Here is a 20,203-nt window from a genome sequence, read left to right on the forward strand (position 1 = left end):
GGATGCAGATAGAGATTGATGACTTTGGGTCCAGAAGTAGGAGGATACACATAACTAGTAAGCTAATTTTTTCTTCCCCTGAGCCAGAGAAGCATTACTGGACCACCTGAAAATTAAGTGAAAGGAAAAGCCTGCTGTTCCTGTCCAAAACCAAGAGTAAAAAGCTTATTTTACCCATCAGAGTACCAGTTTGTTGTCAACACTGGTTGAGAGTAATATGGTTTTCAAACCGTACATTTGGTTTTTTGTGGCTGTTTTATTAAAGAGAATACTGAAATTCTAACAGGAGCTGTAATCATTTTTTCCTCTCAGTGGTACTGATTGAGTGCATACCTCGTGCAGAACACTGCATTAAGTGATTGAGAGTATAACACAACAGAGATGCCCCTCAAGGAGCTTAGAATCTAGTGGATTAAACATCTATATATAATGATATATTATAAATTATGTATTTTTATTGACATCTGTCTCTCCCTCTAGACTTTAAGCTTGTTGTGGGCAGAAAATGTGTATACCAACTCTGTTGTAATGTACTCTCCCAAGAGCGTACTACAGTGCTCTGCATACAGTAAGCACTTAATAAATACTATTGAGGATGATGATTGTATATACTCTACCAAACAATATGGAAAAAGACTCGGGAGAAATTTGAGGAATCTTTTGAAGGAGAAAGAGCATGTTCTTGATTAAAAAGGGAGGTGGTGTTCAAAGTATATACAATTTAAAGCTCAAGACAGGGATCATGCTTAGAGCTTGTACTGTATTCTCTCAAAGGCTAGCACAGTGAACACAGTAGGTTATAAGGTTTACAAGAAGCAGGCAGGAGACAGTCACGAAGAATAGGACACAAGAAGCGTAAAAGAATGATGGAAAGTAGAACAACTTGAGAAGATCGTTGCTTGTGAGAAGGAACGTCAAAGAGCCATATAGAAACTTGCCTGAAAAATAAGGGGTGGTGTCAGGGTCAGGACGAGGGAAGAAAAAGGTGAACGGGTCAGCTCTGGCCACCTGCCATGCCAAACTGCACCACCCATATTCCTACCACTGGAACTCTACACTGTGGACCATCCAGAGTGAGACCCCAGGCCATCTGGGAATATCGGGCAGGAGCAGGGTAGGCGGACGGTTTCTCTTCATGGGACTTTCGGGCCTGGGGAGAGGAACCACTCACGCCCTGTCCCAGTATTTGGGAGGACCCAAAATGGTGTTGGTGGCATCCTCTTCCTCATCCTGCCCCAACTAGAAGTGTGTGTGGCGGGGGAATACAATACAGTGTTGCCATCTTGTCTACACTTCGGGTTCCTTTCTGGTTCTGAGGGGTGGGAAGAGCTAGCTAGACCCAAAAATCTGTGGAAACAAAGTCCATGGCTTCACTCCAGAGCTCCAAACCCTTGGGGCAATCACCCCTTTTGCTTCAGTGATGTTGAGGCCTATGGGCATAGGTGCCCTTGCTTTCTTTAGGTTGTGTATCCATATTCGGGAATCTTTCAAGTTAGACTTGTTTTCTCTAAAACATTTTTTTTTTCTTTTCTGTTTTCCTCCTTACCCACCCATCCTTATTGAACTAGTTCTCCATAACTGGCAGAGATTGAGGTGGAGGCTGGATGCCGGGGAGATAGTGTGAACTTCCCAAAATGTGTGCCGGGCCACAGACGAATCATCAGTACTCAACAGGTCAAACGAACGGCACGAAACCTGATTAAAAAGTAATTGATGGATATTGCAATTCCCTGATATTAATAAAATGGACATTTAGATTTTTTAAGCCACATCTTTAAAAGGCCTCTTGAAAAATGCACTCTCCTGTCTTCCGGCAATAACAAGGTATCAAATTTATATTTTACTAGAAAGGAAAGAGGGGATATATAATTAGTAGCCATTGCCAAAAAATAAATTCAGCCTTGACGTTGACCTCTAACCCTGACAAATTAATTTTGTGAAGAGAATCCACATCCAATTGCTGCTTACAAATGATTTCCTGTGCTTAGAGAACATTTAGCAATTCTACTGCAAATCCCTAGATCAAACCCACTAAGTTCAGGGACTCAACTAAAAATAAGCAAACATTTCCCTAGACTGTAAGCTCATCCACTAGACTACAAACTCATGGTGGGCATGAAATGAGTCTGTTTATTGTTTTATTGTACTCCCCAAGGCCTTAGCACAGTGCTCTGTACCCAGGAAGCACAAAATACGATTGATCGATTAATCTGATTATCAAGCATGAAATACGATTGATCGATTAACCTGATTATCCTATATCTGCCCCAGTGCTTAGTTCAGTGCTTGACACATGTTAAGCTTTTAACAAATACCACAATTATTATCTATATCCTACATCTAGATCAGTTCAATATTGGCAAGGCATATCAGGTTTTCTAAAACCTTCAAATGGTTAAACTTTAAAGTAATGTAATGAATAATCCAACTGTCTGATCATTTTTAAAGCAGTGTTCCTGATACACCGCTATTGTCTGGAGAACAATGGTGTGTAAATGAGCTCATCTATGGGAAGAAAATATATTTAACAGACACATTAAATGTCACAGCTTGAATGCACTGAAAAATATATATTTTTTTCATTATTGCAGACGAAAATGAGGACTTTTTTCATATCCCAGATTACAAACAATCCTTTCCAGATGCCCAACATGCCCTCGAAACCACTTCTGGCTTGAAAATCGCTAGCTCTAGCCAATTGTGGCTTTCCAGCTTGAGAGTTTTGCTCATTTGGGTGACCTGTTTAACAGAGCAGCCGAAACAAACCACAAACCCCCAGGCATCGAGGAATTCACCCTCTGGTAAAAATAGGGTTAGGTTCCGGCATTCTCAGGCTCTGGGGTGGGGTGGAGGGGGATCTTCCCTCATTCATTCAGTCATATTTATTGAGCGCTTATTGTGTGCATAGCACTGTACTAGATGCTTGGGAGAGTACAATACAATAAACAGACATATTCCCTGCCCACAAACTGACAGTCTAGAGGGGAAGACAGACATTAATATAAATAAATAAATTACAGATATGTGAATAAGTGTTGTGGTGCTTGGGCCGGTGGGTGGTGGTGAATAAAGGATCAAGTTGGGGTGACACAGAAGGGAGTGGGAGAAGAGGCAAGAAGGGCTTAGGGAAGGCCTCTTGGAGGAAATATGCCTTCAATAAGGCTTTGAGGGCAGGGAGCAAGGACTCTCTACTGTGGACAGGATCTTGAATTCCTTGAGGGGCCTTTAAAAGACAATGATCTTGGCAGTGGTGGGGAGACACAGAGCTGTAAATTCAAAATTTATAATAATTACTGAATGTCAAGCACTGTTCTAAGCACTGCTAATCAGGTTGGATACAGTCCCTGTCCCACACAGGACTCATAGTCTTAATTGCCACTTTACAGATGAGGTAACAGGCACAGAGAAATTAAGCGACCTGCCCAAGTTTCAATTTTTCAGTTGTATCAGTTGACCACCTACTGTGTGCAGAGCCCTGTGTACTAAGTGCTTGGGACAGTACAATATAACAATAAACAGACACATTCCCTGCAATGACAAGCTTAGTCTAGAGACAATTTTACAGTCCAGGTCATACCGCAGGCAAGTAGCAGAGTCAGGATTAGAACCCAGGTCCTTATGACTGCCAGGCCCAAGCCTTAGCCGCTAGGTTCATGCTTGAGTCGGGGCTGAAATTACTTCTTGTGGTTCCTAGTTTTGCGATGTATACCAAGACCAGAAAAAAACACTGTCAGGGCATCAGGGCCCATATCTACCTTGCTGGCTTTCCTGGGCGTTAGTACCTTAATAACCATTGCTGAGCAGTTCCCTCTTGTACTGGGAATACTTAAATCAGAATTGTAGTCAGACATTTTAGTTTATAATAATGTTGGTATTTGTTAAGCGCTTACTATGTGCTAAGCACTGTTCTAAATGCTGGGGTACATACAAGGTAATCAGTTTGTCCCACGTACGGCTCACAGTCTTCATCCTCATTTTACAGATGAAGTAACCGAGGCACAGAGAACTTAAGTGACTTGCCCAAGGTCACACAGCTGACAAGTGGCAGAGCTGGGATTAGAACCCATGACCTTGGACTCCCAAGCCCCTGCTCTTTCCACTAAGCATGATGAAATGGTATAGTAAAAGGCAAAAGTCTGCATTATGGGCCAAAAACTGAACCAAATCCCCCAAAAGGCAGTGGTGGTTTGTTCATTGCTTTCCCTATCCCTTCACTGGGAGCCATGCATTACTTAATAGTGGGGGTTTTTTAAGCGCTATGTGTGAAGCACTGTTCTAAGCGCTCGGGGGGATACAAGGTGATCAGGTTGTCCCACGTGGGGCTCACAGTCTTAACCCCCATTTTACAGATGAGGTAACTGAGGTACAGAGAAGTTAAGTGACTTGCCCAAGGTCACACAGCTGACAAGTGGCAGAGCTGGGATTCCAACCCATGACCTCAGGCTCTTTCCACTGAGTCACGCTGCTTCCCCTGCTTAAGGCTTGAGCCAGATAATAATGATAATAATAATAATGTTTTGTTAAGCATTTACTAGGTGCCAAGGATGGTAGAGAAGCAGTGGGAAAAGCCCGGGCTTGGGAGCCAGAGGTCATGAGTTTGAATCCCGGCTCCGCCACTTGTCAGCTGTGTGACCTTGGGCAAGTCACTTAACTTCTCTGAGCCTCAGTTCCCTCATCTCTAAAATGGGGATTAAGACTGTGAGCCCCACGAGGGACAAACTGATCACCTCGTATACCCCCAGCACTTAGAACAGTGCTTCGCACATAGTAAGCACTTAACAAATGTCATCATTATTATTATTATTATTAAGTGCTGGGGTAGATACAAGATAACCATGTCGGACACGGTCCCTGTCCCATAAGGGGCTCATAGTCTAAGTGGAAGGCAGAACAGGTTATGAATCCCATTTCACCGATTAGGAAACTGTCACAGAGAAGTAAGCAAATTACCCAAGGTCACCCAGCAGGCAAATGGCAGAGACAGGACTAGAATCCAGATCCTTCGACTCCCAGGCTTGGTACTCCCTTGATTAGTGGGCGGTGCCTGTTCATCAAACTTGGGAGAGATTTCTGATCAATAACAGCTCCAAGGAGAGTCGCTCAGGGTCTCAGGATTCCGGTCTAGATTCAGTTGAGTCCTGGGGTCTTCACCAACAATGAGGGCATAAGTTTCCCCGCTTCTAGACTGTGAGCCCGTTGTTGGGTAAGGACCGTCTCTATATGTTCCCGATTTGTACTTCCCAAGCGCTTAGTACAGTGCTCTGCACACAGTAAGCGCTCAATAAATACGACAATGAATGAAGAAGGTGGGAGCTGCGAGAAGCTTTCACAACTGGATGCAGGCTGGGCATTCCGCATCATCTACAGGGCAACGTCAAAGCCTAATCCTCAATCGAAGGGAAACAGCATGGCTCAGTGGAAAGAGCCCGGGCTTTGGAGTCAGAGGTCATCAGTTCAAATCCCGGCTCTGCCACTTGTCAACTGTGTGACTTTGGGCAAGTCACTTAACTTCTCTGTGCCTCAGTTCCCTCATCTGTAAATGGGATTAGGACTGTAAGCCCCACGTGGGACAACCTGATCACCTTGTAAACTCCCCAGCGCTTAGAACAGTGCTTTTCACACAGTAAGCGCTTAATAAATGCCATTAAAAAAACTGATCAATTGTATTTACTGAATGCTACCGTGGGCAGTGCACTGTAATTATTATTATTAATTATAATGGCATCTATTAAGAGTTTACTATGTGCAAATCACTATCCTAAGCACTGTACTAAGCTCTTGGAAAAGCACAATATAACAGAGTTGGTTGACACGTTCCCTGCCCACAGTGAGCTGCCATTTAGGAGGTATTCAACCTAGCCCCTATCCCCCCCAACCCTTGCGTATTTAGCAATCAAATCTAACAATAACTTCTGCTACTCAGATCTGCCAACACAGATTTAATAGCTCACTAGGCAGCTAACCTTCTGAAAGTATGAACTGAGTAAAAGTGATAATTCCTGAAAAATACCTCATTCCAGCCCCAATGTGTCAAAAACGTTTAAATAGCCACAAGTTCTCAGAATGTGTTTTATATCACTACTTCCAGAAACAGTGTCCCCTAATAATAACGACGGCATTTGTTAAGCGCTTACTATATGTCCAGCACAGTTCTAAACGCTGGGATACATATAAGAAAATCAGGTTGGACACAGTCCCTGTCCCACATGGGGTTCACAGTCTCAATTCCCATTTTACAGATGAGGTAACTGAAGCACAGAGAAGATAAGTGACTTTCCCGTGGTCACATAGCCAACATGCGACAGAACAAGGATTAGAACCCAGGTCCTTCTGACTCCGAGGCCCATGCTCTATCCACTAGCCCACACTGTTTCCCTAATTTTATGCTGTCACTGTTGATCCAACTTCCCTAGGTGTCTTTTTTTGTTATGGTATTTGTTAAGTGCTATGTGCCAGACCCTGTTCTAAGCGCTGGAGTAGACACAGGCTAATCAAGTGGGACACAGTACCACTTGGGGCTCATGGGAAAGTCACTTAACTGTACCTCAGTTTCCTCATCTGCAAAATGGAGACTCAATGTCTGTTCTCCCTCCTATTTAGAACGTGAGCCCTGTGTGGGTCGTGATTATCTCCTATCTACCCTAACATGTTGCACAGTATTTGGCACATAGTAAGTGCTTAAATACCACAATCATTATTTATTACTTAATTTCTCTGTGCCTCAGTTTCCTCAAAAGTAACATGGAATTTGATGTCTGTTCTCTCTCCCCGTTTAGACTGTAAGCCCCACATGGGACAGGGACTGTATTTAACCTGATTATCTTGTTATTTACCCCAGCACTTAATACTGTGCTCAGCACAAAGGAAGCTCTTAAATACCACAGTTATTACCCTCAATTACTACACTGTACCTATTCTCCCTATCGTATAGCTACTTCAGTGCTTAGTTCAGATAAATACCACAGTGATAATCAATCACCTTTTTTGAGCACTTACTGTGTGCAAAGGACTGTACTGTTTGGGAGAGTACAATAAAACAGAGTTGGTAGCCATGTTCCCTTCCCACAGAGAGCTTACAGCCTAGAGATAAAAATAACAGCTGTGCACATGGCTTGATGTTATGGCATGTCGTGTTTTTCCCAGCCTCAGCTTTAGCCTTACCGCACTGTGCCAATAATACTTTGTGCTTTCCAACATTCATCATCATCATCAATTGTATTTATTGAGCGCTTACTATGTGCAGAGCACTGTACTAAGCGCTTGGGAAGTACAAATTGGCAACATATAGAGACAGTCCCTACCCAACAGAGGGCTCACAGTCTAAAAGGGGGAGACAGAGAACAAAACCAAACATACTAACAAAATAAAATAGAATAGATATGTACAAGTAAAATAAATAAATAAATAGAGTAATAAATATGTACAAGCATATATACATATATACAGGTGCTGTGGGGAAGGGAAGGAGGTAAGATGGGGGGGGGGATGGAGAGGGGGACGAGGGGGAGAGGAAGGAAGGGGCTCAGTCTGGGAAGCCTTAACAGTACGAACCACAAGTTGCAAAGATGTAAAGCATTCTACTGTTGGTGGGTAAAACAATAATACAGGAATTTGTATCGGAAAATGTCATTCATTCAATCATATTTATTGAGCCCTTACTGTGTGCAGAACACTAAGTGCTTAAGAGAGTACAATATAAGAATAAACTGACAAAAACCCTGCCCAAAACGGACTGTGAGCCCTTTGTTTCGTAGGGATTGTCCCTATCTGTTGCCAAATTGTATTTTCCAAGTGCTTAGTACACAGCTCTGCACAAAAAAGCTCAGTAAATACGATTGAATGAATGAACAATGCATCACTGATAACTACTGCACGATTCTTTCATAACACCAGGTCTCACTTTTTTAAACACAAAACATTTGATAGTAATAATAATAATGATATTTGTTAAGCCCGTACTATGTGCCAAGCACTGTTCTAAGCACTGGGGTGGGCTACAAAGGTAATCAGGTTGTCGCATGTGGGGCTCACAGTCTTAATCCCCGTTTTACAGATGAGGTAATTGAGGCACAGAGAAGTTAAATCACTGGCCAAAAGTCACAGAGCTGAGAAGTGGCAGAGCAGGGATTAGAACACATGACCGTGCTCTTTCCACTAAGCCTCACTGCTTCTCAAGTCTCAATCCTTCCCATACTAAGGTCACAGGTTAAGGCTCCTATGTGACTAATAATAAGCTAAATTGGCCTTGCAAATGCATACAAAAAATTTGCAATCTCATACCACGTTTTCATTTGCTTGCCTTCTCCCAAAGGGGTACATTCATAATTAAACAGAAGTGAATTAAATCAACATTCCTTCCTGTTGGCATTTTTACTCACCCTCAGAAAGGTGAGTAAGCCTGAGCAAAGTGAGTTATTAGATTGTAAATTCCCCCATTAGACTTTAAGCTCCTTGAGGGCAGGGATCATGTCTACCACTCTATTCAATTAATAAATCAATTTTACTTATTTAGCATTTAGTGTGGACAGAGAACTGTACTAACCATTTGGAAGACTACAATATAATGAAGTTGGCAGACACGATTCCTGCCCACAAGGAATTTACAGTCTAGAAGCGAAGACAGACATTAAAATAAATTACAGGCAGAACAAATAGGAGGATATAGAGATACGTACATAAATGTTAACCTCTCAGGGTCACACCTGGAGAGTTTCCAGTACTCTATCAGTCTCGGCTTATGGGAGGGAGAGTCAAGCAGAGGCCTATCCATTCCATTCCTAGCTTGGGCAGTGACTAGCGAGTGGAAGGCAATCTGCTACAAGTCAAAACTCACCGGTGCTGGGCAGCAGCAGCACGGGAGAGAATTGAGGGTGAAGACTCAAGTTTACCGCATGGAAGACGGCAATGCTAAACCACTTCCCAATTTTTACCAAGACAACTCTATGGATACACTACCGGAATGATTGCAGATGGAAGTGGGGCTTTCCGGGAGAGATCTGTCCATGGCGTCGCTATGGGCCAGACACAACTCGACAGCATAAGACAACAACAGCAATATAAATGCTGTAGGGCTGGGAATGAGATAAATATACTGTGATACAGATCCATCTCTCAAGCCCTGGACTCTGCACACAGCAAGCACTCAATAAATACAATTGATTGATTCTGAGGCAGGCGTAATGCTGGGTCATTCTTAACTCATCTAAAGCGATCCTGATAACCGTCTGCATTACAACCAACACTAGTGGATAGAGCGTGGACCTGGGTTCTAATCCCGCCTTCGTCACTTGTCTGCTGTGTGACCTTGGACAAATCAATTAACTTCTCTGTGCCTCGCTTACCTCATCTGTAAAATGGGGATTGAGACTGGGAGCCCTATGTGGAACAGGGACTGTGTCTAACCCTATTATCTTGTAATCAATCACTCAATCGTATTTATTGAGCGCTCGCTGTATGCAGAGCGTGTACCTACCCTAGCGCTTAGTACAGTACCTGGCACTTAGTAAGAACTTAAATACCACAATTATTACTATTAGCTGATTTCAGCAAAAAGAATATATTAGTCCCTGAGGATGAAGGCAGTATGAACCTTCTGAAGCCTCAAAGAAACATAATTTCAAACTTTAAAAAAAAAAAGTAATAAACAATCCTCTTAACTTCCTGAGAGAATCTCTGCTGATCATATTGGTCAGGCAGAAATGGAAGTTGTCCTAGAAATGCTGCCAGTACCATAGAATAATTGTGTTATTTTTTAAGTGCTTACTATTTGCCAGGCACTGTACTAAGCGCTGGGGCAGATACAAGATAATCAGCTGGGACACAGTCCCTGACCCTCATAGGACTCACACTCTTAATCCCCATTTTACAGATGAGGTAACTGAAGTCCAGAAAAGCCAAGTGACTTTCCCAAGGTCACACAGCAGACAAATGGAGGAACTGGGATTAGATCCAGGTCCTCTGACTCCCAAGCCCGAGCTGTTTCCACTAGGTCATGCTGTTTCTGTACTAGCCGACCATATGTTATAAATGTTCTTCAGATGCTTGAATGTTGCCAAACCATTCCTTTTTGCACGTGCTAAATACAGCTGAAGGCAAATCCCAGGCTGACAAGGGAAAGGGAGAGGATAGAAAGGAGGGAGAGGAAACAAGACAGTAATTTGTAATAGCTCACTGGGAATCTATCTCAAATGCTTTAGTCATATCAACCCAACTGCCCATACTGAGCATGCATAATATATATATATATATATATACACACACACTTACACACACAGACACACACACACACGCACGAGAAGCAGCATGGTGTAATGGCTCCATCACTTGTCTCCTGGGTGACCGTGGGCAAGTCACTTCACTTCTCTGGGCCTCAGTTCCCTCATCTGTAAAATGGGGATTAAGACGGCAAGCCCCTCATGGGACAGGGACTGTGTCCAGCCCAATTTGCTTGTAACCATCCCAGTGCTTAGTATAGTCCCTGGCACACAGTAAGCATTTAACAAATACCATCATCATCATATATATGTACATATATATACACATATGTGTGTGTATATATATATATGTACATATATATGATGATGGTGGTATATATACATACACAGACACACAAACCCACTCCTTCATTCACTCATTCGTACTTACTGAGAGCTTACTGTGTGCAGAGCACTGTACTAAGTGCTCAGAAAGTACAATTTGGCAACAGATAAGAGACAATCCCTACCCAACAATGGGCTCACAGTCTAGAAGGGGGAGACAGACAATAAAACAAAACACTTATGTATACTGAGTTCTACATTAGACTGTTCTGCAATTTTTTATGACATTAAAGCTACATCCTACTATATAGCCCTGCTGTTCATCATCATCAATGGTATTTACTGAGCACTTACTGAGTGCAAATAGCTGTACCAATACAGCAGAGTTGGTAGACGCCATCCCTGTCCAAAAGGAGCTTCCAGTCTAGAAGAACTAGTGGCGAGGGCTCCACTCGGGGAATCTGGAGGTCAATCCATCGTATTTATTGAGCACTTACTGTGTGCAGAGCACTGGACTAAGCGCTTGGGAAGTACAAGTTGGCAACATATAGAGACAGTCCCTACCCAACAGTGGTCTCACAGTCTAGAAGGGGGAGACAGAGAACAAAACCAAACATAAACCTGATAAGATTAGGCCAGTAGTGGCGAAGGTTTCTGAACGAAGACCCAGTCCATGGAGTGGACCAGCAGAGCAGAAGTCCTGAATGATAACTGGCTAATGGGGGTGGCAAAGACCACAGCGATTACCAAGGTAACTTCCTCTGTCTGTCGCTCTACGGCCCAGCTTTTCAAGCCAACAGTGTCCGGCGCTTAGAACAGTTCTTGGCACGCAATACGGGCTTAACAAGAATCATCGTGGTTATAAAGGGCTCCTGTAGGCACAAAAATCTCTGCATCCACTTCACGCTGCGCTGCACACCAAGTCATTCATTGCACTCTTGTGCCCCAAGGAGAGTCATACGGACCAAGAAGAGTGCCAGGTCTCCAGGCTGTGCGGCCTTGTGGTGTGGCAGTTGGAGGACCTGGGTTCCAATCCCGGCTCCGCCACCCATCTGCTGAATGACCTTAGGCAAGTCACTTCCCTTCTACATGCCTCGGTTTCTCATCTGGAAAGTTGGGATTAAATCCTATTCCCTCCTATTTAGATGGTGAGCTCCATGTGAGACTGGCATTATGTCCAATTTAATTATCTTGCACCTACCCCAGCATTCAGCGTAGTGCTTGGCCTCTGCCAAGCTTACTCTCTAGTAAGCGATTGAGAAGTACCATTATTATTAGTTCTCAGTCCTTAAGTCTCAAGGCTGAGGTTTACCTGTCATTCCCATCAGGACACTCCAGTTTTCTTTTTTAAACTGATTATATCCTCGTTGTCCTTTCTGCTCCCACTCTTCAGCAAATAGTTTCTGACTGTCCCTTCGATTAGACTGTAAACTCCTTGAGGGCAGGAACCCTGCCTTTGGCTTCTGTTGTTCTCCCCCAAACATTCAGACTTTGCACACAGTTGGCGCCCTATAAATATCACTGACAGATTTCACCTAACTAGAAATAGCAGTGATAAAAGGGATCTAGAATCAATTTTCAAAAAGCGTTATAAAAGGCTCAAAGCCTGGTGTGCAACTATATGCACAGCATCTCTGAAAATTTAGGGTTTGCTATCAAGGCCATGAGGGTACACAGAGTAAAGGAAATCAAAGGTTTGTGCCAGAACAAAGAGCTTTTATTTTCAAAACTGTTTACAAAGTAAGATAAAAAAAGCTCAAAGTTTTCTGCGGTAGGTAGTAACCCTTTCTGTTCAGCTGGTCATGGCATATTCATTCATTCATTCAATCGTATTTATTGAGTGCTTACTGTGTGCTGAGCACTGTACTAAGCGCTTGGGAAGTACAAGTTGGCAACATATAGAGACAGTCCCTACCCAACAACAGACCCACAGTCTAGAATCACAGCTGCACCAATTTGCCTGTTATGCAACCATGGGCAAGTCACTTAACTCTGTACCTCAATCCACCCAAGGTATCCACTGAATATTTAATGTATGCAGAGCATAGTACTGAGCACTTGGGAATAATAGAGTTGGTAAATCCAGTCCCTATCCTTAAGGAACAATCTCTACAGATGGAAACAGACATTAAAATAAATAATAATAATAATAGTAATAATCATGGCATCTGTTCAGCACTTACGATGTGCCAAGCACTGTACTAAGCGCTGGGGTAAACTCAAGATAATCAAGTTGGACACAGTCCCCATTCCACACAGGACTCACAGTCTTAATCCCCATTTTACAGATGAGGTAACTGAGGTGCAGGGAAGTGAAGTGACTTGCCCCAAGTCACACAGCTGACCAGTGGCGGAGCTGGGATTAGAACCCAGGTCCTTCTGACTCGCAGGCCTGTACTCCATCCACTGGGCCATGCTGCTTCTCCAAAGGGCAGGGAATGTGTCTATTGCTGTGAACAGTGCTTGGCACATAGTAAGCGCTTAAATACCATCATTATTTTTATTATTATACTCTCCCAAGCGCTCAGTACAGAGCGCTGCACACAGGAAGCGATCAATAAATGTGACAATGAAATTACAGATGGGGGAAGAATAGAGTAAAAGGACATATACATAAATGCTGTGGGGCTAGGTGAGTATCAAAGTGCTTAAGGAGTTGGCAGTCCGGTACGTAGTCCTCAGTTTCCTCATCTGTAAAATGGGGATTAAATGTCTACTTAGGCTGTGAGCCTCATTTGGGTCAGGGTCTGCGTCCGACCTGATTATCTCGTACCTATGCAGCGCTTAGTACAATGCTTGGCAAATAGAAAGCCCTCAGCTCCCCCAAATACTAGATCCACCCTCAGAGCAGATCCATATTATCGTGTTTGGAGCTGTAGCTACTGTCGCCCCAAGGCTTTGATCATAGATGGCACCGCCCCCGCCACTCATCTGGCCACTGCAACCCACCCCAAGAATGGAAAGAGAGAGCAGTGAGAACTGCTTTCTTGGTTTCCCTACTACAGAGGGGGAAGCCCTGTTCACCTGGCCCCCTCCTACCTCACTTCACTACTCTCCTACAACCCAACCCGCACACTTCGCTCCTCTAATGCTACCTCCTCACTGTACCTTGATCTCATCTATCTCGCCGCCAACCTCTCGCCCACGTCTGGCCTCTGGCCTGGAATGCCTTCCCTCATCATAACCGACATCATAACCCCTCTTCAAAGCCTTACTGAGGGCACACCTCCTTCAAGACACCTTCCCCCTCTGGCTCTCTTTTCCTTTTCTTCAACTCCCTTCTTTGTCACCCTACCTTGCTCCCTTTATTTAACCCCCACCCCATTGCAGGCCCACGGCACTTATGTATAGATCTGTAATTTATTTATATCAACGTCTGTCTCCCCCTCTAGAGTGTGAGCTCACTGTGGGCAGGGAATGTGTCTACTGTGTTGTATTGCATTCTCCCAAGCTCTTAGTAAAGTGCTCTGCACCTCTCAAGTGCTTAGGACTGGGTTCTGCATATGGTAAGTGCTCAATAAATATGATTAACTGACTGACCCTATTTAGTCCTTGAAAGTAGTATCCTCTCTTCACCAGGAAAATGGGGAAAGAGAAGAAGAGGTAAAGTGAGGAAGGTCAACAGTGTAGGGTTCTGGGCTAGCATCCTGCCAGATTAGGCCAGGTTAGATTGACACCATTCAAAAATTTGCCCTGGATGGCAGTTTTTCCTCCCCCAACAGTTCTGGGGTCTCAGCTGGCAGTGAAGGGGATTCCAGGAATGTGCCTGGGGTGCCAAGGTACATAAATGGTTATTCCACATGTACACAGGTGTCAGTAAGGCTAATAATAATAATAATAATAATAATGTTGGCATTTGTTAAGTGCTTACTATGTGCAAAGCACTGTTAGCGCTGAGGGGATACAAAGTGATCAGGTTGTCCCACTTGGGGCTCACAGTCTTAATCCCATTTTACAGATGAGGTAACTGAGGCTCAGAGAAGTTACGTGACTTGCCCAAGGTCACACAGCAGACATGTGGCGGAGCCAGGATTCGAACCCATGACCTCTGACTCCAAAGCCCGGGCTCTTTCCACTGAGCCACACCGGGACTACACTTCTCTGTAGCCTGGAGGCGGGGGAGGTGAGAAGTAGCATGGCCTAGTGGATAGAGCATAGGCCTGGGAGCCAGAAGGACCTGGGTTCAAATCTGGACTTTGCCACTTGTCTGCAGGGTGTCCTTGGACAAGTCTCTTCACTTCTCTGCACCTCAGTTCCCTCGTCTGTAAAATGGGAATTAAGACTGTGAGCCCCATGTGTGACAGGGGTCGTGCCCAACCTGATTAGTTTGGATCTACCCCAGTGCTTAGAACAGTGCTCGATACACAGAAAGCGCTTAACAAATACCATTATTATTGCTATTCCTATTTAAACAGTAGCACCCTCCAAAAGGAAGTCCAGAAGCACTTCCTCTTAGGACCTAATTTATTTACATTTCACCTCATTTGGACATTAGGGTCTTTTAGACTGTGAGCCCACTTTTGGGTAGGGACTGTCTCTATATGTTGCCAACTTGTACTTCCCAAGCGCTTAGTACAGTGCTCTGCACACAGTAAGCGCTCAATAAATACGATTGATGATGATGATGATGGAACCAGTATCAAATTGGGTGGGGAGAGTTTGAGACGGGCCAGCCTAGGCCTGATCCCAGAATTTTGCTCCATGCATGGCTCTCTGCTGGGGACAAACACGTGCTGTAGAACAATCCTACACATGACCTGCTGCACTGGACTACCGTAAAATGTCAGACACCAATGTTATTTTTATCATTATAGTCTACTTAGCACAGGCTAATCAGAACAACATTTTTTCCCCTGGGGGTGGAGGAAATATTTGTGATGAACCAAATATTAGCGATTTGGGGAAATGGAAAACTAGAAGGCCTTCATTCCTCAAGTTCAAATCTAGATCAGATAGTTATCATCTGACTGATGATCTAGATGTTATGATCTGTTCTCATTTTGGTTATATGGAGAAGCAGCGTGGCTTAGTGGAAAGATCCCGGGCTTGGGAGTCAGAGGTCGTGGGTTCTAATCCCGGCTCCGCCACTTGTCAGCTGCGTGACTTTGGGCAAGTCACTCATCTTCTCTATGCCTCAGTGACCTCATCTGTAAAATGGGGATTAAGACTGTGAGCCCCACATGGGACAACCTGATTATCTTGTATCTACCCCAGTGCTTAGAACAGTGCTTGGCACATAGTAAGCACTTAATACCATCATTATTATTAAATAGATGCCTTTCAAGAGCATGTGCCGGGAAGACAGGAGGACCTGGGTTCTAATCCCAGCTCCACCACTTGTATGTATTGTGACCTTGGACAAGAAACTTCTCCGTCCCTCAGTTACCTCATCTGAAAATAAGGATTAAACTATGAGCGTCACGTGGGGCATGGACTGTGTCCAACCTATCTCATATCTACCCCAGTGACTTAGTACAGTGTGTGGCAATAGTAAGTGCTTAAATACCATTATTAAAAAAAAAAATAACCAGCACAATGTCTCAGAACAAGACCTGAAGAAGTATAGAGACAGCGTGGCTCAGTGGAAAGAGCCCGGGTTTTGGAGTCAGAGGTCATGGGTTCAAATGGTGGCTCTGCCACTTGTCAGCTGTGTAACTTTGGGCGAGTCACTTAACTTCTCTGTGCCTCAGTTACCTCATCTGGAAAATGGGGATTAAGACTGTGAGCCCCCTATGGGATAACCTGATCACCTTGTAACCTCCCCAGTAATTAGAACAGTGCTTAGAACATAGTAAACATTTAATAAATGCCATCATTATTATTATTATTAATTGCTTGGCAATTTCTTTTTACCATTTATTCAACACCATGATGCGTGAGACGATGTTTTTTTTTGTTTTTTATGGTACTTGTTGAGCACTTTTTCTGCGCCAGCCACTGTACTAAAATCTAGGACAGATACAAGCTAATCAGATTGGATACGCTCCATGTTCCACATGGGGCTCATGGTCTTAATCCTCATTTTACAGATGAGATAACTGAAGCACAGAGAAATGAAGTGACTTGCCCAAGGTCACAGAGCAGATACATAAGTGGCAGAGCTGGAATTAGAACCCTGGTCCTCTAATTCCCAGGCCCATGCACTTTTCTCATTTGAAAATACAAGATAATCCTTCATCCTGGTATCATCCCCACCCTTATCGAGTGATTGCTCCAGGGGGCCACAAAGGTAGAAAACACCCCAGGAACTGGGAATTGACTTTAGCTCGCACGCTAGTCCTTTATCATGGCAGCTGGAAACTGAAGATTTTAGTTTCCACGCGCTGGTTTCGACCTCTTTACCAATAAGCTCGTTAAAGTCACTTCATTATGTTTGGAGAAAGTTTTACGTTTATTACTAGTCCAAAAATATGTGATCTACTTCTTATCTGTGTAGGCAAAAATGGGCTCTACTAGACATGTAAATGCCCATTTGCTTGCAAGAATAGCATACTACTGTTCATGGCACCGGGTTAATTAAGCTTTCAGAGATGTACACTGCCAATTCAATCAAGAGAGTAAAAAGTAAAATGCACTAGCAGGTTAAAGACACGTTTAAACAAAAAAGTCAATTATTGTTAGGAGACAGTAATAACAATAAAATAATAATAATGGTAATTGTTAAGCGCTTACTCTGTGCCAAGCTCTGTTATAAGTGCTGGGGTAGATACAAGGTTATCAGGTTGGACACAGTACCTGTCCTACATGGGGCTCACAATCTTCATCCCTGATTCACAAATAAGATAACTGAGGGCCAGAAAAGTGAAGTGACATGCCCAAGGTCACAAATCTGATAAGTGATGGAGCTGGGATTAGAACCCAGGTCCTTCTGACTATACTCTATCCACTAGGCCACGCTAGGGCAAACATTTTGACCCAGCTGCATACTCCAGGCAGTTAAATGGCCTGTGTTGTTTCACTTCTGAGTTGCCCTGATTCCTACATGCAAATTGCAAAGCAGTTTACAATAACATTTGGAACTATGACCCTTTAAAAAAAAAAAAACAAAAAAAAAAACACTTTGAAGTGCTTCCGAAACTTGCATTTAGAGAAGAAAGTGGGTAGCCCCACTTGAACTGTAGCCAAAGAAACACAGGAAGTTTCTTTTTCAGCAAGGTGTTTTGTTCAGGGTGTAGAGGATTTTTTTATGATTTTTTAAGCAGTTACTATATCCCAGATACTGTCTTAAGTGGTGAGGTAGACATAATCTAATCAGGTTGGACACACTTCAGGTCTCACATCGCACTCACAGTCAACCTCCATTTTACAGATGAGGTACCTGAAGCACAGAGAAGTGAAGTGACTTACCCAAGGTCACACAGCAGACAAGTGGTGAGGCCAGGATTAGAACCCAGGTCCTTCTGACTCCCAGGCTTGTGTTCTGTCCACTAAGCCGTACTGCTTCTCTAAGGATTTTGAGGTTCTTTGAGCTAATTTCTCCCTATCAGGACAACAAATTACCTTAAACTGGTAGGTAAGACCCTTTTGAAAGTCATGAAGCTGTTTCCATTCCACAAGGCTCATTTGTCCCTTTATTGGGCAAAGTTGCCATTAGTAAAGGATGAAGCATTGTGACCTGCAACAGTAAAACCAGTGGAACAACAAGCTGGGGCAAAATACGTTAATTCCAAAGAAAAGATGAAAAAAACGAAAAGACTTCCAGATCATCGTTTTAGGGCAGAATGGGAACCAAGGTCTCCAGGAGGAATCAAACCTTCATGTGCCCTGTACTTAAATCTGGCCTGCCGCCCGCTAGGAAATCACAGCAGAAGTATCTACTGAAGTATGGAATTTGGGGCTGGAGCTGGGGAACGAACGGTGCTGGACCCTTTGTGGGACTTAAACTGTGCAAAACTTCAAGAAGGTGAAAAGGAGGAAGTAATCAAGCCACAGAACCAAATAAAAACTATCACAACGGAGAGCGGAAAACAAGACGTTGGAGCAATGGTAACTAAGCAGTTGGAATATACTAGGTGATAGAAAAGGCTGCCAATCTAAGGCCTACTTCGGGTCTTTCGACTTACATTTTAGCCTTTGACTCCTAAGAAGGGAGAGAAGAATCAGTTAACGCCCTCTGTGCTATTCTGCACATGCCTCATCTTGATCAAAGAACTGGGAGGACCTACATAAGGATTTTTGCCTCTCCCCTAGAGTGGTCTCTAAGGGGGAAACCCCTGGGGACATAGCCATAAATTATTTAGATCACTGCCTGCCTCCACATCTAGACTAGAATCTTGCTGTAGGTAGGGAGTGCATCTACCAGCTATGTTGTATGGTAATAATAATAATGATGGTATTTGTTAAGTGCTATGTGCAAAGCACTGTTCTAGACACTGAACTCTCCCAAGCGCTCTGACTGCGGTAAATGCTCAATAAAAACCACTGATTGATGGACGGATGATTTGACTGACAGGCACACTAGGCCCTGTGCCCAGAGCGGGTCACTGATGAGGTAATGCTCCAGGATGCAGTAGTGGAAGGCGCAAGGGCCTTCATAAGCAGGGTCATCATCATCATCAATCGTATTTATTGAGCGCTTACTATGTGCAGAGCACTGTACTAAGCGCTTGGGAAGTACAAATTGGCAACATATAGAGACAGCCCCTACCCAACAGTGGGCTCACAGTCTAAAAGGGGGAGATGGAGAACAAAACCAAACATACTAACAAAATAAAATAAATAGGACAGATATGTACAAATAAAATAAATAAATAAATAAATAAATAGAGTAATAAATATGTACAAGCATATATACATATATACAGGGTCCCTTTGCTTCTCCCCTCCCGCTGCCTTCCCTGACAAGTACAGCTCTTCAGAGACCCGTGGCCGGCAGGTACGAGGCCCCTTAATCAACCAATCGACGGTTATTTATTGAGCCCTTACTGCGTGCGGAGCACTGTACTAATTGCCTGGGAGAGTGCGATGCGATACAGGATGTCAGCCCAGAAGGGTAAACTCTCCCCGAACCAAACGGACACTCTGCCACGGCCTCCCTATCCTTTCCATCTAGCATTTCAGGAGGCTGAGCCCAGAAACAGCCCACACCTCCCCTACAGAAGTCCCTGTCATTCCCTAAACCATCCAAGAGAGGACAATCTCCGGAGAAGAAGAGTCTTCCCCCTTCCCCGGGAACTCATTTCAGTCAGGAACAAGCCAGTCTTCTTTAAACACCTCATATGGATCATCTGCAAAATGGGGATTCCATACCTGTTCTCCTTCCTACTTAGTCTGTAAGCCCCATGCGGGACCTGATTGTCTTGTATCTATCCCAGCGCTTAGTACAGTGTAAGCACTTAAATACCACAATCGTTTATATGGCAGTGCAAGCCACAACTACCCTCTTTTCGGTCCTTGTGATTGATCCCTGCCTTCTGTATAACAGCCTTTCATTTTGTTATATAAACCTGGTTATTGTTGCTTCACAGTCTCTTGCCAAAGGAGAGATCAACGCTTCCACAGCTGGGCTCAACAGTTTACTCAGGGAGCAATCAAGGCAGAAATTTTGGCTCTGCAACTCAACTTACTGTTATTTCAATTCACAATAAAGTAGTACAGCTGGTGTTTTGTTTTGTTGTTGTTTTTTAAGGGTATCTGTTAAGTGCCTACTACGGGCCAGGCACTAT

The 20,203-nt window shown here is 43.7% G+C and overlaps 1 protein-coding gene and 1 non-coding gene across 4 annotated transcripts in view; one reads left to right on the plus strand and one right to left on the minus strand.

Annotated features, from left to right (window-relative positions):
• The window catches only part of NCK2 (NCK adaptor protein 2), a 308,554-nt gene that overhangs the window by 154,771 nt on the left and 133,580 nt on the right, over nt 1–20,203 (minus strand). The gene's annotated exons all lie outside the window — the stretch shown is intronic.
• On the plus strand, nt 8,685–8,823 carry LOC119924891. Its single transcript, XR_005449570.1, has one exon. It is a non-coding gene; the product is annotated as a small nucleolar RNA SNORA7 (small nucleolar RNA).

The sequence above is a fragment of the Tachyglossus aculeatus genome, chromosome 2, assembly GCF_015852505.1.
Source record: "Tachyglossus aculeatus isolate mTacAcu1 chromosome 2, mTacAcu1.pri, whole genome shotgun sequence".
NCBI classification, from domain to species: Eukaryota; Metazoa; Chordata; class Mammalia; order Monotremata; family Tachyglossidae; genus Tachyglossus; species Tachyglossus aculeatus.